This window comes from Culex quinquefasciatus, chromosome 3 (genome assembly GCF_015732765.1).
Source record: "Culex quinquefasciatus strain JHB chromosome 3, VPISU_Cqui_1.0_pri_paternal, whole genome shotgun sequence".
NCBI classification, from domain to species: Eukaryota; Metazoa; Arthropoda; class Insecta; order Diptera; family Culicidae; genus Culex; species Culex quinquefasciatus.
In genome coordinates, this window is record NC_051863.1 from 6818373 (window position 1) to 6842104 (window position 23732).

General features: G+C 35.2%; 1 protein-coding gene across 2 annotated transcripts in view; it reads left to right on the forward strand.

The window, feature by feature from the left end:
* Positions 1 to 486: 486 nt before the first annotated feature.
* The window catches only part of LOC6032206 (transcriptional regulator ovo), a 56051-nt gene continuing 32805 nt past the window's right edge, over positions 487 to 23732 (forward strand). Inside the window, exon 1 of one of the 2 annotated variants that reach the window (XM_038262966.1) lies at positions 487 to 1044. The gene's annotated coding sequence lies outside the window, so the exon portion shown is untranslated. Of the gene's footprint in view, positions 1045 to 13952; positions 14136 to 23732 lie in introns of those variants that run through there. The other variant, XM_038262965.1, reaches the window with a different exon arrangement.

Genomic DNA, 23732 nt, shown 5'->3' on the forward strand with positions numbered 1-23732 from the left:
TATTTGTAATTGTTTGACGAAATTCATTAATTCATTTAAATTTTGTTCCAAACGATTCCCTAAAACTTTTTTTTTGTAAACATGGGTAAATTACTTGAGGTAAAACTTGATTTACAGTTATCGGAAAACTTAAATATCAAATAAAATTCAATCGTTGTTGTACAATCGATCATTCCGAATAAAAAATGGAAAAGTTTGTTACGATTTGAAACATAAAAAATATTAAAAATTGCAAAAAATGAATTCTAGAAATTTATGACTATGTTTTAAGTTTCTTTTCCATTAAAATTGCTTGTATATTTTTTGTCGGCCCAATTATTGAAAAAGAAAACTGGAGCGGCCTAATTAATTTTAACAAAAAAAAATGTTTCGGTTTTATCTTTTAAACAATGATTTTTATTAAATAAAGTTCATGCGCCCTTTCAAAATGTCACTGCCCCTGGTTTCATTCATCCGTCAGTCAAGCGCTGTCTCCGTTTTGCGTGTGTAATTCTCTCCTCCTGTCAGAGTCAGTCCTGCTGCAGGCCGAGAAGAAAAGTGAAAAATAATGAGTGCAGTCATAAAATTCGGCTGAAAATCATCTGAATTCCGGGCTTCTTTCGGGTGCAATTGCGTAGCTAATGGCGCGCCCGCGGTGCTCGTGAGGATTTGTGCAGAAAAAATCCGAAAATGTGGTGCCAAATGCAGGTGTTTTTCCGTGGCCCAAAATAGTGACCCTAATTCGCGAGGAGGGGAAAAATCGGCCAAATTTTACTCCCAACAGAAGGAAAAGGCCAAAAAGCGGTCGTTAGTGCGTGCTCTTTTTTTTCTTTTTTTCATTAAAATCCGTCAGCGGAACGAACGGCGGGGAAGACGGCTTTGACTTGTGTTTTTGTTGTTGTGCGTCGTGTAAAAAAGTTGTGAGGCCAGAGCGGCCGCAGTGCCGTTATCATAACAGTGTCGGACAACGCAATATCGGAGGAAGATTTTTCTTTCTTCTTGCTTTTCTTTGCCTCAACGGCTAGCTGGTTACTTCATCGCGCAGGATTAAAAGGGGAAAAATAGGTACGTACACGAACAAAGCTTTGGCAGAGTTTTATTTTACGTCTTAAGCATTGGAGAAAATTTAAACACAAAATTTACATTTATTAAATACATACAAAGAAAATGTTACGATAACACTAACCAAAATAACCTACCTGCTCGACCCCTTCCCAAAATTCAAAAAAAAATGTAAAACATACTTTGCTAGGGGAAAAACTTTCTTGAACAAGGTGGAGGGAGAAAGAATGTCCAAGAATGCCAAAGAGAGTGAATAAAAATTACGGATGCAACACAGAAACTATCACTACAGTCCAGACCTGATTATCCGAAGCCTCGGTTACCCGAAGTTTCGATTATCCGAAGGTTTGTAGGGTATTTGTCCCTATTTTGGGCCTAGGATCTATTTTGGGTCTATCAAACTTGAACGAAATTGTGCATTTCTCCAAAACTGGCAGTAATCTGCCCCTTGAAAATGATTCGTGCTGTCATTATCTTCATTTTCGTGGGCAAGAATAAATATGCACAAAGAAGGTCGTATCCTAGGAGCAATATCCCCAAAATAGGGACAAAAAATGTTTTAGTATCTAATTGAAAATAGAATATTTTTTTTTCAGTGTGGTAAAAACCAGGATAGTAAATAAGCTTATGTAAATATTAAAACGAGTCAAATTGAAAAGCTGTCAAATGCAAACTTATGAAAAATTGAAAGAGCTTTCTGGTACAAATATTCACCAGACTGAAAAATCAAGTCTGTCGTATAGAAATCGCCAAAAACCACCAACAAACCTATTTTTCAACATTTTTATTTTTAAAACCGCTGTATCTTCACAAGGATTGGACATTGGACAATGGTCAATATGCACCCAAAGGAAATATATAACAGTGGATTTTCTAAAGAAAATGTTACATTTTATAACAGTTTTTGCAGCAAGCTCATAGCTCAATTTTGCCCGCGTGTGAACATGTCAGCGATCTGCAGTTCTCACCAACACATATAATGCTGGCGCGTCGCCGAGCAACACTCCAGAGAGAACATTATGTTCGCGCTCTGTCCCACACAATTCATCAAGCGTCCATGGCGCGGTGGTATCGTGTCAGCTCAGCAACCTAGAAATTGATGGTTCAATCCTTGTTCTGTCAAGATTTTTTTCTGCAATACAGACAATCAGTCGTCGGTAATGTCGATAATTGTCGGTAACGGGCAAAAATGTCATTCCCCTATATCGCAAAAAATGCATGAGGACAGATTTCATGCAGATTCTGATATACTTTCATGCCGCCATGTATCACAATCATGCGACCGCCGGTTGGGTGTGGGAGACTTTTATGTAAAATTGTCTGGGGAATGGATTCTCAGCTCACGATCGGTTTTTGATAATTTTGACGTTAAGACCACTTTTCAGAAAAACAGTTTTAGTAAATGATTTTTGTATTTTTTTTAGGAAAGACATACCATCCTGCATTTTTCGTGAGTCTTCTTGTCACATTTTAAGCTATTTTGACAAAAAAATTGAACGAAAAAAAAATCGTTATTATGTTGCAAACTTAGAGATTTTTTTAATTTTATTGAGTACAGTCAAACTTCTTTTTACGCGATGCGTTACGTTTTTCCTAATTTGTCGATTTCTCTGGCATGACGCAACATTTTTGCAATCTTTTAAAAGCAATTTGTAAGTATTATTAAGATCTAGAAAACGCTTTTTGAAGCATTAAAAAATATTGTATGGTTTAAGAGAAATCGACGAAATAAAAAGCGTAAAGCGTACTGATTGCTAAAAAACAACTCATTCACTCGCTATTACAAATCGGACGCGACGAAAAACTGCTCTGACTATTCCCTACCGTTTGTCACTCCCACAGCAATCGCTACCGAATACTCTCTCTTTGCTTTCCCTCTCTGCTTCAATCGGGTAATTCAGCGAGTTGCTCAGAGAGGCTGATTGCGTTTTGTCGCTCAAAGTTGCCTCCAAATAGTCGTGTTCGCTCGCGAATGGTTGTGCGCTCCTATCGCGCAAAGATTTGCTCGGCGATGAGTGTCAGGACCTTTGGGTAGTAACAAACATTAGTACCTAATTTGGGCTGAATTTCACGAATGTGGTAGTTTTTAGTTTACATATCGTTCAGCTGTTGAAAAAGCGGGCAAATTTAACCAAATTTGCGGAAAAGAATCGAAATTCGTCATGAAACATAGACTTTTAGAATTTTAATTTTTAATTCTGATTTAATTGTATCAACAATCAATCAAGATTAGAAACCATCAATCTTGCAAGAAGCTAGCTTATTTCACTGCAACGAGCTTGAAAGCTGGAAACCCACATCCGTTTCTAGTTTATCTTCATCTTTTTAAAGGTTTCCTTTTTAAATATCAATTCAATTAACGATGCATGAGTAGAAGGTAAAGATGTTCACCGCCATGGACCATGGTAGACGAGCAAACCCGAAGCATGGCTTTCTGCCAGTATAGGTTTGTGCAAATATGCTCAACACTTGCAAAAGTTTGCCGTCTTCCATGTGTAGCCAAACGGCTAATTCAATCCAGTGCCGATTGAATCTGCCTGTTATGTATACCTACAGGGTGAAGGAAAGACGACGAACATAATATACACATAAATGAAGTGAATCGAAACATGAATAAAAAGTGTTTGCATTAGTTTTCCTCTCAAACAACTCATTTTGAAAAATATATATTAAAATACTCACGCATACAACTCTGCGCGCGCAACGGCAAGGCTGATTTCGAATAGAGTGCCGTTTTGCTGCGCGTGAAACGAAAGTGAAATTTAATCTTCGCGAGCACAGGTGAGTTGCCTTTCGCGGCCGATCTCCGGTCGACGACGTCATTTTCCTGCGGCATTTGAGAAGAGCTGCGCAGCTCGGAGGTTGTTGGTCGCCGCCTTTTTCCCACACGCCGTCAAACCTTAACGCGCTGATGTCAGTCAACTTTTAAGGTTTAAATAAATTGAAAAATTGTGCATTTAGACAAATTCAACGGTTGACATTAATTTTGACATGGTCGCTAAAAGTCGTTTCCTAAATCTTAATAAATTAATATCTAAATATCATGCTCTCGATATAATTCAAACTCATGGTCTCAAAACATCCGTGCAAGCGCGAGGCACTATCCAAATTTAAAATTCCGCTAAATGTTGCGACACGTTGCGAGATTTCGTTGTTTTTCGCTTGGTGGCTCACCTAACCCCAAGCATTTGCGCGCAGGGGGTTACATAACGAACCGATCGAATTAGTTTAGCGACGTCGTGTGAACTACTAACTGAATCGGAACCGTTTTTGTTTTCTGTCTTGCTTTCTGTCTTTGACGTGTGCTCCATTTTAAACGCGATGATGGCTGTTGTTACCTGTGTATTGAAATAGCAGTCATTTTTAGGAAATAAATAATAATAATTCCATTAAAAATTCCATAATATACCTTTTTAAAGCAGGATCTCAATAAACCTGATGACACAAATGTCAGGAACGATTCTATCCCATATCCAAGAAAATCATTTCCTAGGATAACTGAACCCCAGAATGAACCATTTCTTAGAAGAGAAATGTTTATGGTTTTGTCTGTACAGAAAAAAATACAGTCCAGACTCGATTATCCGAATGCTTTGGCAAAATTTCACTTCGGATAATCGAATCTAGAATAATTCCAGAGTAAATTTTCAAAACAGCTTATTAGTCATGGGTTTCCTATGCAGATAGAACCTTTTGAAAATTTAATCTAGAATTTTTTGTTGTTGTTCTATTTTTGATTGTTGAGATTTGGTATGCCCCCTAAACTACTCGCCAAGGGGCGGGGCAGAAATATTGAAAAAAAAAAAACATTTTATTTTTTATTTTTAAGCAAACAATCATTTGAATTTGACTAAAATACCTTCGGATAATCGATGCTTCGGATAACCAAGTCTGGACTGTAACATAATCTTTACAAGAATGACGTGGACATTTATTTTTTGGTGGTTTTTAAACATGAAATGGCATCCTTTGAGTAAAGTTAAAATGCGGACAATTTACTCACGAGAGTTCACATGTTAAAGTTTTTTTTTTGCTATTTTTTTCAAAATTTATGCTCATTTTTTCTATTTTTTTTTTACTTTTAACATCAAATTTGATTTTTCATTTCAAGACTCAATTTTAGGATAATTGGGTCCTAAAATGAAGCTTAGATTGCTGATATTATTGTTTACAGTGATAAAGCTTTTTTTTTTCTCTGAGTACAATGACCCTTTGTACGACCAAAAAGAGTTTAAAATTGATTTTTAAATAAATTTTGAAAAATTAACCTCGCGGTCCTTCTTGACAGAAAAGCTCCTACTTGACAGACAAGGAGACCATAGTTGATCCATCGAAAAAATGTTGTCTCGTCAATTTTTTTTGCATAAAAATTTTTTACATAAAAATTGACATAGGGCTTTAGTACCCAATTTGAATATTTGATTACCTATTTCTGGAGTTAAAAGGTCCAATAAACCCAATTTTCTGTTTTTGCTTCTTGGTTGTTTTTAAATACCCCTGACTCAAGGCGGCAAAAACTGGAAATTTGGTTTGTTGGACCTTTTTTTTTAAAAAAAAAAACTCTTGACATGAATAATTTCAAATATGAGCAGTTCTGAAGGTCTTCGGTCATTCGTTTTTTTTTTTTGTATTTTTTAATCCGGCTGAAACTTTTTTGTGCCTTTGGTATGCCCGAAGAAGCCATTTTGCATCATTAGTTTTTCCATACAAATTTGGCAGCTGTCCATAAAAAAAAATATGTATGGAAGTTCAAAAATCTGTATCTTTTGAAGGAATTTTTTTATCTATATAGTGTCTTCGGCAAAGTTGTAGGTATGGATGTGGACTACACTGGAAAAAATGATACAAAGTAAAAAAAAATTTGGTGATTTTTTATTTAACTTTTTATCATTAAAACTTGGTTTGCAAAAAACACTATTTTTATTTTTTTTATTTTTTGATATGTTTTAGAGGACATAAAATGCCAACTTTTCAGAAATTTTCAGGTTGTGCAAAAAATCGTTGACCGAGTTATGAATTTTTTAATCAATACAGATTTTTTCAAAAAATCAAAATATTGGTCGCAAAAATTTTTCAACTTCATTTTTCGATGTAAAATCAAATTTGCAATCAAAAAGTAATTTAGTGAAATTTTGATAAAGTGCACCGTTTTCAAGTTGAATCCATTTTTAGGTAACATTTTTGAAAATAGTCGCAGTTTTTCATTTTTTTTAAATTACTGCACATGTGCGACACTTTTAGAAAAAATATTTTTGAAAAGCTGAGGAAAAAAATTCTCTATATTTTGCTTCTTCGGACTTTGTTGATACGACCTTTAGTTGCTGAGATATTGCAATGCATAGGTTTAAAAACAGGAAAATTGATGTTTTCTACGTCTCACCCAAACAACCCACCATTTTTAAATTTCGATATCTCAGCAACTAATGGTCCGATTTTCAATGTTAAAATATGAAACATTCGTGAAATTTTCCGATCTTTTCGAAAACAATATTTCCAAAATGTTCAAATCAAGACTAACATTTCAAAAAGGCCAAACATTCAATATTACGCCTTTTTAAAATGTTAGTCTTGGCTTGAAAATTTTGAAAATATTTTTTTCGAAAAGATCGGAAAATTTCACGAATGAATTTTCATACATCATTTTTGTATGGACAGCTGCCAAATTTGTACGGAAAATTATATGGACAAACTAATGATGCAAAATGGCTTCTTTGGGCATATCGAAGGCACCAAAAAAGTTTCAGTCGGATACAAAAAAATCGAATGACCGAGATCTGAGAGAACTGCTCAAGAAATAAACAGCAACACTATAGCAATTTGATTTTTTTTTTGACTATAGCAATAGCTATAGCTATAGTAATCTTAACAAACTGCCGCCTATGTTGATTTTTTACCAAAAAATAATGCTGACATCAAAAAAACACCAAATTGGGACAACTCCGACGACCTCGCTCCTGTTTTGACTGTCCATACACACGAAAAAATTTGGAATATTACATTTGATGTAATCGTTGAATTTACCTATTATTGAATCGTGTAAACGTATTTTCAATGTAAAATTATGTATATTATGACGTAAATTGATAAAATTCCCATTGGTACTCCTCTACATTATATGAAACCTAAAACTACAGGTCAAATAACCCAAAATTACGCTTTATTTGATGCACATAACTGGAGCATCAAATAAGATGTAATTTTACATCAAAAGAAACCCGACATTTTCGTCCGAGTGCTGAACTGTCAAAACGTTCGCCATGCTCGACGTCGCTAAGAATTTTGTTGCAGCAGTCATTTTCGGGCGAAACAATCTGCAATTTTGAACCTTTACTGGCCAGAACCTGCTACCGTTCAAGATAAAGGTAAGTTTATTAATGTTTAAAGTGGTGAAACAGATCGCTGATGTTTTTTGTCGTCTCGTTTTTGGCAGGTTGTGGCAGGCACCCATGATGAACTGTTTCGGCAAGCCGCTTCTTGTTCTTGGCTGAACACTTTCGTTCCAAGAGGAAGTTCCCGGAGTGGATTAAAACATAGTGCGCAAGAAGTGAGTTCTCTCCAGTTGTGCCACCTTGATGCCTTCTCCCGTGGGGTGTTCGACTGATGTGGAACAAAATCCAAGGGCGAAAATCCGGCAGAAAATTGAAGAAGAAAAACCATTTTCAGCTGTGATTTAAGTTGTGTCGTAAAATTATGATGTGTTACAATAAATACATTTTAGTTTTGGACAGTATTACCCGGCTTTTTTATTCCAATAATAATTTTTAAGATTCCTATTCGAAAAGCGATCCACCGGAGTCACGTTAAATGTAATTTTACACGACCTTGGATGATTTATGGTCGTGTAATTTTACGTCTTATTCAACGCGACATTAGGTCTGATTTGATGCTCCAGTTATGTGCATCTAATATAACCGAAAATTACACGTTTTTTTTTCGTAGTTATTGTTATTGTGAATTCATGTCGAAGTCGATGACTGAATCCGTAAGTTATAAAAATTTAATATTAAAAACTCTCTCTCCACTTTCTAAATTTCTTTCTCGCATACAAACAAATCCGAAAGCAGCAGCAGCCAGCCAGTCAGTGGCGGCATGAGCGGACCCGATCGTGTGTCTTGCGTGGAATAAAAATAATGCAGTATAAAAATAAGACGCAAAACGACCGTTCTGTCTGTCTCTCTCGCATCGTGGGGCTTCGGCAAAGGAGCAAATTTAATTCCATTCACCGTGTCATCGCCGGGCATGCGCGGTGGAAAATTTCGTTGATCGAGTTGTGTAGGTAGGCTGCTGGCTACAAAAATGTTGTTTCCGTTGGTTGGTACGCACTTTGAATTTCTCGGAGAGGGAAAATACCTCTTAAGTGACATCAATTTTGTACGTGACTTAATCGAGTTCATTTGTGGTGAATCACTCAAAGAACTGATTTGAACTGATTTAAAAACATTTAAATTGAAAAGTTTATTCAAATTTGTTTTGACATTAAATAAATGCTACGTAATTTTTGGAAGCTCCCTAGGGAAATCTCGAAAGACCCCTGTTGCCACCCAAAACAGGGAAAAGACTCTCACTCTCAACCGTCGACAAAGACGGAGGAATTTTCCCGGAGAGCGCGCGCCAATTCGCTTCCTCTTTCTTCGTCAAACCAGCTAGAGAAAAAAAAGTGTCCAAGAGGAAAGAACTTGCGACCACAGAATCACAACAGAGCGGCGCGTCATCGCCGCCACGACGCTCGTTACATAAGTCGCAAAGTGAAGAGAGTGACTTGAATGCGGCTGCAGAAACGAACCCGCGCGGTTTTGCACAAGAGTTATTTTTTGCATGTTTAAAAATTTAAATTTCAATTGAATTTAATTTTTTTAAATTAAACAGTAGACTTTAATATAATCTCATTGTTAATCCTCAATTGGTATTTACTGACTACGATGCTCGTTTAAATGCACATATAAGAGTCAAGTTAGTCACTCCACCTCACAATCCAATTCCGGATCTGTAACACATGCCGCGGTCACCACCACGACTTTGCATGCACGACGCGGCGGCGGACAAAACTTCGGTCCCGGATCTTGTGCCGATTGTGCTGCATTTCGCCGCTGCCTCTCCTCAACAGAGCCAACTCTACTGTAATAGAGTTCGGTTTTTGTTAAGGAGTTCAAGTTGCGAGGGGTGAGAATAGAGTGAGAAGTGAGAGTGATTGCTCGACTTGGCTTAAACACAATCGTGCACGTTCGATCGGAGTTCGGCTTATATTGAGATGGCGCACTTGGAACAACACTGGAATGAAGTGTGTGTTTGTTTACTGGTAGTGGGCCACATTTGAGTGTTGGTTTATGTGACTTTTTAACAATGTGTACTCAGTGCGGTAGCGTGACAGAGTAGTGCGTAATGGGCGGTGTTTTGAATAATTTACATGAACGTCAATTTGCTTTCTTTTGAATTGTTCCCTTAAATGTGGAGCAATTTCTCACACACATTTTTTTTTTTTTTTTTTATTAAGCTTAAAAGCTTTGCAGGAGGCGTCTCTACGACCAAAGAAGACTTTTTGCATGATTGAAGCCATAAACCACGTTATTTTTGTATGGAAAATTGTCCACGAGAAGGGAGGGGAGGGGGTTTGAGATTTCTTAAAAAGTGTTAAAAGGTATGTAAATTTACGAAAATATATATCCTGGGAAAGAATTTTCTTGGGCAAAGTTGTAAGTTTTGATTAGGAAATAATTATGTTTTTCAATTATTTTTAAAAGTTTTTGTCACCGATTTTGGAGGCACTGAATGGCATTTGCATTGGTCTTATCTTTTAAGCGCACAATCACCAATAAAACAACAAATAAATAAAAAAAAATCGCTATAAGTTGGATTCCCACAAGCCTTTTTTAGTTTTTCCTTTTTTTGTATGTTACGTGGAACAAAAAATGATTCTTTTGAATCTGAGTAATGATTTTTTTTAAAGTTATTTTTGGGAACAAATATATTCGAATATTCACATGCCCATTTTGTAAGAACAGCCTCTAAATTGTATAGAGCCTTGCATGGAAAAACTAATTATGCAAAATAGCTTTTTGACACATGGGATGCATGGTCAAAGATCCATTCAAATGAGGCTGTTGTTACTTGTTATTCATTTTTTTTTTGTCCCTCAAGTACGGTAGTGGTTCAGGGGGTGAAAAAATAAATAAATTACATTAAAAGTTATCACAAAAGTATAACAAAATGCTTTAATATTTCAGTTACGCTACTGTCACAAATTTGCTAAAAATTAATGAATTTATGAAAATATTTTCTTTCGTCTTTTTTTCTATCTGTAGTCCCAAAATTTGTTAAAAGCTCTAAAAAACTTTTACTTGATTAAAAATGCATAAACTATCTGTGTGTGTGTGTGTGTGCAACCAACCAAACGGGACCACGCGGTCACTTCTTACAAATTGAGTTGTTTCCATGTATTGTAGATTTGACATCCTATACATGCAAATAACTCGCATAGGCATTTGGATGGTGTTAGCTCTGCCGAGCTTCGGTGACCCATTTCTACGCAGGCTAGCCGTGCGCGAGGTACCTCAGCTTGAATCGACAAGCCCCGCCCTAAAGAACGTTTGCATCAATCGGATTCAAACGTTATTTAGAACTTCCGAGACCTTGTCAATTGGACAAAGACCCAGCGCGTATATAGTTTGTAGTAATAGTATTCCTAATTCACCAATCCAAAGGACGGGGGATCGAACCCCGGTTCGAGTGACTTTGATTTTTTGTTCATATTTAGAGTTTCAAAAATTCATATTTCCTTAACATCATCGTTTGGAGCAGATGGGAATCGAACCCAGCATCATTCGCTTACAAAGCGAACAGCGTAGCCAGTCAGCCACGGCTGCTCCATTTAAAAATGCATAAACTATCTGTGGTCCAAAAATTCAAAATTTCAATTGTTTTGCAAAAAGTCCAAAAGTGCCATATTTCTTTAGAAAAAGAAACAAAAACGTTAAGGGGCTACATACATGTAGACAATCACAAAATTTCAAAATAAGGAAAATATAAAAACTATAAAGATGATTTTCAATCTCTCCTGAAACCCAGTTGATTGACGGGAGCTATCTCGAGAATGGATGCACCCAACCGGCGGTCGCATGATTGTGATGCATGGTGGCATGAAAGTATATCAGATTCTGCATGAAATCTGTCCTCATGCATTTTTTGCGATATAAGGGTATGACATTTTTGCCCGTTACCGACAATTATCGACATTACCGACGGCTTTTTGGTTGTATTTCACAAAAAAACCCTTATCAGAACGAGGATTGAACCACACACTTCTTGATTAATGATCCGACACGCTACCACCGCGCCATGAACGCTTGATGGAATGAGAGTGAAAGAGCATCAACATATTCTTCTCTTTGGAGTGTTGTTCGGGGACGGGCCAGCATTATATGTGTTGGTGAGAACTGGAGATCGCTGTAATGTTGTAATACACGCGAACAAAAATGATCTATTTCTGTAAGTTTTTTTTTATAGTTTTTTCTTACTCTTGCTAGTGCCTTAGTTAAAGAAATAATTGTTCCTAAATGGATTATGATGCAACACACAGCTGTAAGGAACTCCAAAACTCTGTTATGCACTTCAAAATAACTCATTGTATCTTGATTATTCACCAATAAAACCGAATTGAATTAAATTGAAAAATGATCTACGGGCTTGCTGCAAAAAATGTTATAAATTGTGACATTTTCTGCAGCAAATCCACTGTTGCAGATTTTGAGCTATATTTTTCCTTTGGGTGTGGACATTGGCTGAAATTTGAGGTGAAGACTCTCAAGACATATCCCGTGTGCATGACGAAGCCCGATTTTTAAAATTCGATTTATTTGTAATACAAAAACTTAAAACTGACGATTTTTATATGAGAAAACAAAACAATATTTTTATTATTTTTTTAAAATAAACTTTTTTTAAAATCGGCCTTCATCATGCACACGGGACCGCTTTTAACCTCTACTGCCCAAATTTTTTCTCCGATTTTTTTTTATTTTTCCCGGTCATTTTGAGCAACTTTTATTCTACGAAAAATCTTACTTTTCTTGTTTTATGTTTTTCTTGTTTTATTTTTAGTATTTTAATTTGCATTTATCTTGTTTAGTTTATGTTTGTTTTTGGTAATATTTGGCATATTGTACAACCTCCTACCATTACATTTTTTCAATTTTTTGCTCGATTTTCTTATTTTCTGCTATAGAATTGCACCATTATCATTTAAATTGTAAAAGAAATCATAGAGCCATAGTCTGAGACACTACAAAAATTAGAGCATACTTCTTTTTGCTTAAAATACAGTAAATGTTGGTAAAAAATACTGCCAAAGTTGACCCCTACAATTTTTTTTTAAACATTGGCAAAGTCATACAATAATCTAATCAAATCCCAATCTAATCTAAAACAAACGTAGCCAGTCCGATGAAAGCATGCTGGAAAGTCTTGTGATTAGATTACGCCCCAAGCACTTTTATTGTCATTATTAATAATTGCAGTACATCCAAAAACACCCAAAAATGTATTACAAAAATTAAAGCGGCCAGCCCTACTACGTTGTGTCTACCGCAGAGAGGATTCTGAGAACGGATCAAATTTCACAGAATTTACAGGGGAGGAACGATGCGTGGACATACCGTACCAAACGCTCCAGTTTACAGTTTCATGTGTTTTGTATAATGTGTTAAATGTAAAATATAGTGTGGTTATATAATAAATTAAATATATTAATGCAATATAATGATCCACTCACAAGTACACAAACAGCGACACAAAAGTCGCCGTCTCCGTGGTCAGCGCACTAATCCATTGGCAATGTCATACAATACAAGTAAAACTACCAACCCTAAAAAATTTTAAAAGTTCTTCTTTTCAATGCTTTTTAAAGATCAAAAATTGGTGGTTAAATGGATTTTTTGCGATTTTTTAAATCGAAGCCCGTCTAGAGGCGGGATTGGGTTGTAAAGGGTTAACAAGTCTTCACCAAATTTTTGAGCCGATTTGGTCAATTCAGTGTTGAGATATCGTGGCACCCGTTTTTCAAAACTGCTAACTTCAAATAGCTATATCTCGGCAAAGCGATTACCAAATGTCTTCAAATTTGTTTTGTTAATAGATAAAGATGTATATTGTTATGCCCTGAAAACAGATATTAAAAAAAGTATAAGTGTGTGCACATAGCCCCTTAAAAAAGGAATTTTGAATAATTCCTTTTTTTGTCCCCGTTTTTGAGGGAGTTTTTGCAATTATAAAAAATTTGATAAAAATAATACATATTTTTTTAGATATTTTTACAGGACAAATTCTTACATGTACATGATAATCTACAGCTGACTCATGCATATTAATTATGGTGATGGAAGGTTTTCGTAAAATATAAATAAATTCAAAACATTTTATTTAAAGTTATTAATAATTTTCCGTGAATATGACGAATGGCTTAGCATCGAGTCAGATACACTATTTGTTTACAACTTTTCTTCCGTTATTTATAATTGTTTTGCTAAATATTCCAAACAAAATATAATAAATACAGCAACTTTAAAGTTTGACCTGCTCGCCACGGAGCCGTGACCCGATTTTGCCCGTGCAACAAATTATGCGCATCTACTAATTCAGCAAATATCCCAGCGCCAGCAACATTGTAAATCAAGTTACGAAACATTATTAAATATCAGCGCGCAAAACCGCGAAACACGGACCAAAATATAACTAAAACGTAATATTAGTGAGTTTGCTTAAAAGGCGAGCGTTCGGTTCGTCGCTTGCTGAGCGTTCACTCGCGCGATGAACTCACTCCGACTCTCGTTTGGAGCCTCGCTCTCTCTCTCGCGCGCGATCATGGAGAGAGGCAAGGTGGTTCGACGGCCAAGCCACGACCACGGTGGCCACAGATCGGAGTGAACCGCGCACTGGACCGGATCGCGATTCCGCCGCGCGTCAAGCAAGTCGCGCGTGTTTCGTTACCGTGCCGTGGAGCGAATTGTGGAGTGACTTGAACGCACGAGGTAGTCGCGAACCCCTCGCGCGTGTTTTTGTTGGTGGTGGTGGTCGTGAACCAAAGAAAGCTGTCAAAGGAGGAAGTGAGTTGAAATGTGCGCGCACACACACAAGCAAACGCACTAGCAGAAATACCGTTGAGAGTGAAAGTGAGAGTTGATTTCTGTCTGTGGTGAAAAGAGGAAAGGTCATCTGCCTTCTGGTGCCTGTTTGTGGTTGGTTTGATGTGAAGTTTGGTTGGCGGTTGTTCAACTTGTGCCCAAGAGAGGAAATTGATGGAATTTTGTGCAACTTTTTTTCCGGTTGGATTCTGCAACGATGGGGAATTGCAGCATTTGGCAAACCAAAGTGACAGTGATCTTCAACCAAATGATCAACGGAGAAATAGTTGCAAATCGGAATGTGGTGATTTGGTGGTGCATTGGAAAGTCATTAGGAAAATAACCCCCCCTTGGCTACGTGAACTCGGCGAAGGTCGATACTGTAATGATTGGACTGAACTTTGTTGGTAATTACCGTTGGCAGCGGTCGTCGTGAGTAGCGCTCAATAATATGCTGTGAACCCAACGCAAAATAATCTTAAATCTTTGTCTTTGCAAAACGTGCTTGAATTGAAATTGTTTAATGGTCAACCATTACCAAACTAAAACTTAAAGATTTGAGATGAATTTGATCGTATTATCAATCATTTAGTTATTATGTTATTTGCGGATTTTCTGCATTAAACCATTAAATTAAACTGATATGAATTATATCCTTAATTTTTATTTTCCCATATTTGTGTATTTCCATTGAGCACCTTATGATGGCTCATCAGCTCGATCTTAACATCTAAAAAGCGTTTTCAACTTAAATAATGAATATTCTAATAGTGAACAGGAGAATTACATTGCATTCTAATTAGTTTACTTAACTAATTTAATACTTGTAATTGTAATTTATGTTTTTATTATTTATTATTTTTAAGTAAATTTAAATAAACAGTTTAGAATGCATTTTCTAGCGTTAGTAAAAATAATAATGATTGAACCAGTTTAAAAATATGTGGAGTACCAATAGAATCTTTTTTTTTTTGCAAAAAAATATAAATAACTTTTTTTTCAAATAGCTCATCGCATTTTTCAAACTTTTCCGAGGGACATAATCAAGGGAAAACAACAATTTAACATGAAAAAATATTTGAAGACAGGCATACATATTGCTTTATAACAAAAATGCCTATGTTGTAATTCATGAAAATTACATCCAGCTTCAAGTTCATACATTATATGTTTATTTTGAGCTATTTTTATACTATTTCAAACAATAGGTTTGCAAAGGATTCTCTACGAAATCGTATTTTTTGTGTTTATTTATTTGGCTCAAGCTTTGTGGGGGCCTTCCCTATGACCAAAGAAGCTACTCATACAAGTCTCCATACAATTTTGGCAGCTGTCCATACAAAAGTGGTACGTAAATATTCAAACAGATGTAACTTTTGAGTGAATTTTCTGATCAATATGGAGTCTTCGGCAAAGTTGAAGGTATTGTTAAGGACTATTGAGAAAAAATAGGTACACGGAAAAAATTGCCGATTTTTTTAATCTACATTTTTGCCTTCCTCACCTTACTGAAGAAAGGCTATAATATCACTCGAAAAACGAAATTCATAATTTGACCTCCTAGACCCCCCTTCATGTATACTTATCGACTCAGAATCACATTCTGAGCAAATGTCTGTGTGTGTGGTGGGATGTTGATAAAAAAATTGCACTGGATTATCTCGGCACTGGGTGAACCGATTTGGACCGTATTGGTCTCATTCGATCCGTCTTGGGATCCCATAAGTCGCTATTGAAAACTATAAAGTTTAGTAAAGTACTTCAAAAGTTATGCTAAAAAAACGATTCTAACAAAAGTCCGGAAGATTGTAAAAAGAATGGTTTTTGTAAGAAACCCCGTCATGTTATACATTTTTAGAAAGGTATTCAAAAGACCTTTCCAACGAGTTCAAAAGTTTGAAGATCTGACAACCCTGTCAAAAGTTATAAGCACTTAAGTGTTATTTATGAACTTTTTAGAGACCGGATATAATATATTTCGATGAAAACGTTGTCCGGATCTATCATGCGACCTGCCGATGGATAGGTAATCAAAATACCTTTCCAACGAGTTCAAAAGATTGAAGATCTGACAACCCTATCAAAAGTTATAAGCACATAAGTGCCCTGAATTATGAAGATCAGACTACCCAATCTGATGGTATGAATAATGAATCAAGTTGATAGAACACTGAAATCAAGGAGCGGCCGTGGCTGACTGGTTACGGTGTTCGCTTTGTAAGCGAATGGTCCTGGGTTCGATTCCCATCTGCTCCCAACGAGAAAGTATAGGAAACATAAATTATGAAACTCTGAACATGAACGAAAAATCAAAGTCGCTCGAGTCGGGGTTCGATCCCCCGTCCTTTGGATTGGTAAGCAAAAATGCTAACCACTAGGCCATCGCGACTTGGTGAGCTATGTCTGGAATTAAGAATACTGTTACCACCATCAACTATATACGCGCTGGGTCCTTGTCCATTTGACAAGGGTTCGGAAGTTCTAAATAACGTTTGAATCCGATTGGTCCAAACGTTCTTCAGGGCGGGGCTTGTCGACAAAGCTGAAGTACCTCGCGCTCGGCTAGCCAGCGTAGACATGGGTCACCGAAGCTCGGCAGAGCTAACACCTTCCAAATGCCTATGCGAGTTATTTGCATGTATAGAATGTAGATCTAAAAATACATGGAAACAACTCAATTTGTAAGAAGCGACCGCGTGGTCCCGTTTGGTTGGTTGTACACACACACACACACACACACACACACACACACACACACACACACACACACACAAGTTGATAGAACACTGAAATGTCCGCCCTTTTGTATCTATTTTGGAAAGCATTACCCTCTGAATGTGAGGAAGGCACCAACCACCTAAGGGTGGATTAAGTAACGTTTTTAAAAAAAACTAACTTAATCCACCTATGTGGTTGATGCCTTCCTCACTTTTTACCAACAATGGGTAATATGAGTGGTTTGGACACATATTTCAGCTATTTTTTTAGGTCCAGAAAAATAAGTACACAGATATAACTTAAGTTGTCATAACTCGAGTGAGATCCGGCTTCAAAAAGTTACATAAATATCACTTAAGTGGTCATAACTCGAGACAGGGTTGCCAGATCTACGATGTTGTGGACTCGTTGGAAAGGTCTCTCGATTATCTAACCAACGATGGGTTGGATGATGGATCTGGACATCGTTTACATGCATTTAAGTGAGATCCGGCTTCAAAAAAGTGCATAAATATCACTTAAGTGGTCATAACTCGAGACAGGGTTTCCAGATCTTCGATGTTGTGGACTCGTTGGAAAGGTCTCTTGATTACCTAACCAACGATGGGTTGGATGATGGGTCCGGACATCTTTTACTTGCATATAATTGAGATCCGGATATATTTGAAAACACATTTTTATACATAACTTTTGAACTACTAATCGAAACTTCAAACAATTCAATAGCGATGTATGGGACCCTAAACCAAGTCGAATGCAACTGGTTCGATCAAAATCGGTTCAGCCAGTGCTGAGAAAACTTGGCAAGAATTTTGAACACATACATACATACACACACACACACACATACACACACACAGACATTTGTTCAGTTTTCGATTCTGAGTCGATATGTATATATGAAGGTGGGTCTTCGAGCTTTTAATAAAAAGTTCATTTTTAGAGCAGGATTATAGCCTTACCTCAGTGAGGAAGGCAAAACTCAATTTCCCAAAATTGTTTTTTTTTTTTATTTTCGAGATTTTTTGGTATGTTTTAGGGGACAAAACCCCGCCACTTTTGAGCCATAGAAAAGTATGGCCAAAAAATCTGCCGCCAAGTTATGATTTTTTGAAAAAAAAAAGTGGTTCTAGGAAAAAAATTATATCTTACACAAAAAAATTAACATAATCCACCTATGTGGTTGATGCCTTCCTCACTTTTTACCAACAATGGGTAATATGAGTGGTTTGGACACATATTTCAGCTATTTTTTTTAGATCCAGAAAAATAAGTACACAGATATAACTTAAGTGGTCATAACTCGAGACAGGGTTGCCAGATTACACAGCGTAACAAAATTTTTTTTTTTGTTATTAGCAGGACGATTCAAAAAACTCCCCGAGGGATCGGCTTCCTGAACACAATGCAACCTGGCCCATGTCTTAATTGTTACCCTAGCTCGAGATATTCAATGCAGAAGTTTTGCATATGAATCACCCCCGTCGAAAAAATATTTTTATTTTGTTTTCACTGTAACTTAAGTTTTATAAGGTCTTTTAGATGCTTCTGGTGTCATTGGACGGTAAATTGTTATTAAAACCCAAAATATGGTCCCGTTGGTCGGTTCCCGAAACCGGTTCCGGTGGAAATCCGGATTATTGGCCAAAATTGTGCGAAATCTTCAAAATTTTGAAATTTGTTGCACTTTATGCGAAAAATAAACATACTATTGCTTCAAACTATCAATACAAACTCAGAAAATGGTTTGGCCAAGCATATCCGAAGGTGTTTTATCAAAAATGTGGCCATTGAGAACCGGTTCTGGCCTATCCGGATCCGGAAACTAGAAAACATTTAAGCAGTTTTTTTTTCAAAATTCCTATGTGTCAGACAATTTAGAAAATCAAATGTGGTGTTGAAGCATTTTTTGCTACTCTATACTTTCAGAATCTCAAAATATGGCCAAGGGGCCAATGGGAACCTGTTCTGACTGTCCCGGATCCGGGAAACAGTGGTCACATGACATTTTTATTGAATTTATTAAAAAGTTGTTTTAGTAACCAGAATTTCAAAATTCCTTGAAAAAAAATCTGATTTTATTTATAGCCAGAATCAGAAATGTGGCCATCGGGAATCTATTCTAAATGTTCCGGATCATGGAACCAGTGGACACTTGACAGTTTTATTTAAAATAAAAAAAATAAGTTTATTTTTTTTAATTAATCTAAATTTCATCAAAATCAGAATCAGAGATGTAGCCAAATGGCTTACCGGACCATGTTTATATATTCCGGACAGGGAACCAGTGGACAAAATTCAAGATTCCTGGAAAACAAATCAGATCAGAAAGTTGGCCGAGTGGCCTACCGGAACCTGTTTTAAATGTTGTTAAAATATTGTAAAATAATTTTATTAAGAAATTTTCAGGATTCCTTAAAATGCATCTGAATTTAATTAAAATCAGATTTATAAATGTGGCCAATGGGAACCTGTTCTAAATAATCCGGATTAGGAAACCAGATGACACTTGACATCTTAATTAAGTTTATTTAAAAAAAGAGCTATCGAATTTATAAGATTCCTGTTTAAAAAATCAGAATTCATTTAAATTTATTTTTACATTTTCATTTAATTTATTTTAAAAACATAGTTACTGGATTTATAAGATTCCTGTAAAAATCTAATTTTTTTTAAAATCATTTTGAAATTTCAATTAAATTTATTTTAAAAATAACTACACTACTTACAAAAATTCTGCAGAAAATCTTGATTTATTTAAAATAAAAATCAGAAAGTATCTGATTTTAAGTAAATTCAGTTTCATTTTAGTGAGTTTTGAAATTATCCTAACTAATATATTCGACAACATTTTAACAACATTTAAAACAGGTTCCGGTTGGCCACTTGGCCAGATTTCTGATTCTGATTTAAAGAAAATTCTGAATTTTTGCAGAAATTTATTAAGTCAAATATTTTTTTTTTTTTTGAATAAAATAATTTTTTAATAAATTCTGATTTTTTAACAGGAATCTCATAAATCCAGTAACTGCGGGGAGCGGCTGTGGCTGAATGGTTACGGTGTTCGCTTTGTAAGCGAATGGTTCTGGGTTCGATTCCCATCTGCTCCCAACGAGAAAGTTTAAGAACGCATAAATTTGAAATGATGAATATGAACGAAAAATCAAAGTCGCTCGAGGCGGAGTTCGATCCTCCGTCCTTTGGATTGGTAAGCAAAAATGCTAACCACAAGGCCATGATGACTTGGTGAGCGTGGACTGGAATTAGGAATACTGTTACAGAGAGCGAGTTGTGGCGCTATAACCACGGCAAATAGTGTCCAGGGCATTCGTGGAAATACAATGTCCCATCCCAGAGGGTCCCGGAGAACCAAACCTTCTTAGCATGGTGCTCCCAACGAACACAACCAAATCTCGGAGCGTATGATGGTGTGTCCCCACGCTTCTTCCTCCCCTGTCGATTCAGAATTGTGTTGTTGTTCGAACACTCTGTGCTCAAACTCAACCCAATTACGAGTCATCTCTGCGATACGGCTTTACGCAGTAGGCCTGGCCGGTTTAACACTTGTGATGTTTCAATGCATTTCTAATGCAATGGCGCACTACAAATGTTAATAAATGACAAGAAGGGTGCTAGGCGTCATCTAACCTAAGGCACTCTCCAGGATCCTTTCGAAAGATTGGCTGCGCTAGGGTCTGATTTGATTAGATTAGATTAGATTAGAATCTCATAAATCCAGTAACTTTTTTTTAATAAATTTAATTAAAATGTCAAGTGTCAACCAGTTTCCTGATCCGGATTATTTACAACAAGTTCCCATTGGCCATTTGGCCACACTTGAGATTCTGATTTTGAATAAATTGCGATTTTTTCAGGAATCTGTTAAGTCCAGTAACTATTTTTTAAAATAAATTTAATTCAAATTTCAAAATGATTTTAAATAAATTCTGATTTTTCGAAGAATCTTATAAATCCGGGCCAGGTCCGGTGAGGCAGTGGTTAGCGTAGTTGCCTCTCACCACAGTATGGCCTGGGTTCAATCCCAGACGGACCCGGTGGCATTTTTCGAGACGAGATTTGCCTGATCACGCCTTCTATCGGATGGGGAAGTAAAGCGTCGGTCCATTTGCGTAAAAGAGTTTTTGAGTGACTCACCACATATAACCTTCGGACGCCTAGAAATGAGCTGTGCTTTTTTATAAATCCAGTAACTATGTTTTTGAAATAAATTTAATAAATTTGTCAAAATAATTTCTCCGGGACTCTTATAAATCCAGGAACTATGTTTTAAATAAATTTAATTAAATGTCAAAATAACTTTTAATAAATTTAGATTTTTTAACAGGAATCTTATAAATCCAGTAATTTTTTCTTTTAAATAAAATAATTAAAGTATCAAGTGTCAACAGGTTTCATGATCCGGATTATTTAGAACAGGTTCCAATTGGCCATCTGGACACACATCAGATTCTGATTTTAAATAAATTCTGATTTTTTCCAGGAATCTGTTAAGTCCAGTAACTATTTTTTTAAATAAATTTAATTAAAATTTCAAAATGATTTTAAATAAATTCTGATTTTTCGAAGAATCTTATCAATCCATGTTTTTTTAAATAAATTTGATTAATTTGTCAAAATAATTTTAAGTAAAGTCAGAATTTTTCAGGGACTCTTAAAAATCCAGTTACTATGTCTTTAAATAAATTTAACTAAAATGTCAAAATAATTTAAAATAAATTCTCTTTTTTTAACAGGAATCTTATAAATCCAGTATTTTTTTTAAATAAATTTAATAAAAATTTCAAGTGTCAATTGGTTTCATGATCCAGATTATTTAGAACAGGTTCCAATTGGCCATCTGTTAAGTCCAGTTACTATTTATTTAAAAAAAATCAATTAAAATTTCAAAATAATTTTAAATAAAATCTGTTTTATTTTAACAGGAATCTTATTATTCCAGTAACTTTTTTAAATAAATTTAATTAAAATGTCAAGTGTCCACTGGTTCCTGATCCGGATTATTTTTTAGAGTGTAACAATGTTCTACAAAGTTGTAGAGCAGACAATTACAAAATTTTTGATATATATACATAAGGGGTTTGCTTATAAACATCACAAGTTATCACGATTTTACGAAAAAAAGTTTTAAAAAAGTTGGTCGTCATCGATCATGGCCGTTCATGGTCACCCGCGACAGACACGGACGACGAAACAAAGAGAAACGCAAAAAGTAACTTTTTCAAAACTTTTTTTCGTAAAATCGCGATAACTTGTGATGTTTATAAGCAAACCCCTTATGTCTATATATCAAAATTTTTGTAATTGTCTGCTCTACAACTTTGTAGAACATTGTTACACTCTAAAAAATAACCCTGCAAAGTTAGAAAAAACACGAAATTTTAAAATGAAAAATTTTGTTCTAAATGAAAAAATGACCCTTCTGGGACAATGTAGATTCGAAAAGTACATTAAATTTCCCATAAAATGACATGTTCCAAAATTTTTTACAGTCGAGTAACGGAAAATGGGAGAATTTTTAAAACTTTTTTAGTGTTTTTTTCGATGAAAAATACGTTTTTTCGGAATTCTGAGTACGCCATCAAATCGGGCGTCTAATTTTACATAAAAGTCCCTTTGACACCAAATTTCTATCTCATCACCGTTTCAGGCTGCAAATTATTGAAAAACACCTCTTTTTTCGCATGTTCAAAAATGGAAGGGGTCGTACCGCCCCTCCGTCACGAGATATCAAAAAACGGACCTCGAATTCGTGATCAGGGACAAAAGTTACCCCTTAGGACAAAGTTTCACGCAAATCGAAGAGGGGTCGGGGCAACTTTTCCCGATTTCGTGTGAGTTGGTAGAGAATTACCCCTATGTTTTTAAATAAATTTAACTTAAATGTCAAAATAATTTTGAATAAATTCTGAATTTTTAACAGGATTCTTATAAATCCAGTATTTTTTTTAATAAATTTAATTAAAATGTCAAGTGTCAACCGGGTTCATGATCCGGATTATTTAGAACAGGTTCCAATTGGCCATCTGGCCACACATCAGATTCTGATTTTAAATAAATTCAGTTTTTTCCAGGAATCTGTTAAGTCCAGTTACTATTTTTAAAAATAAATTTATTTAAAATTTCAAAATGATTTTAAATAAATTCAGATATTTCGAAGAATCTTATAAATCCAGTAACTATGTTTTTTTTAAATAAATTTGATTAATTTGTCAAAATAATTTTAAGTAAAGTCAGAATTTTTCAGGGACTCTTAAAAATCCAGTTACTATGTCTTTAAATAAATTTAACTAAAATGTCAAAATAATTTAAAATAAATTCTCTTTTTTTAACAGGAATCTTATAAATCCAGTATTTTTTTTAAATAAATTTAATAAAAATTTCAAGTGTCAATTGGTTTCATGATCCAGATTATTTAGAACAGGTTCCAATTGGCCATTTGGCCACACATCAGATTCTGATTTTAAATAAATTCTGATTTTTTCCAGGAATCTGTTAAGTACAGTATCTATTTTTTAAATAAATTTAATTAAAATTTCAAAATGATTTTAAATAAATTCAGATATTTCGATGAATCTTATAAATTCAGAAACCATTTTTTTAAAATAAATTTGATGAATTTGTTAAAATAATTTTAAGTGAAGTCAGAATTTTTCAGGGACTCTTATAAATCCAGTTACTATGTCTTTAAATAAATTTAACTGAAATTTCAAAATAATTTTAAATAAATTCTGTTTTTTAACAGGAATCTTATAAATCCAGTATTTTTTTAAATAAATTTAATAAAAATTTCAAGTGTCAACTGGTTTCATGATCCGGATTATTTAGAAAAAGTTCCAATTG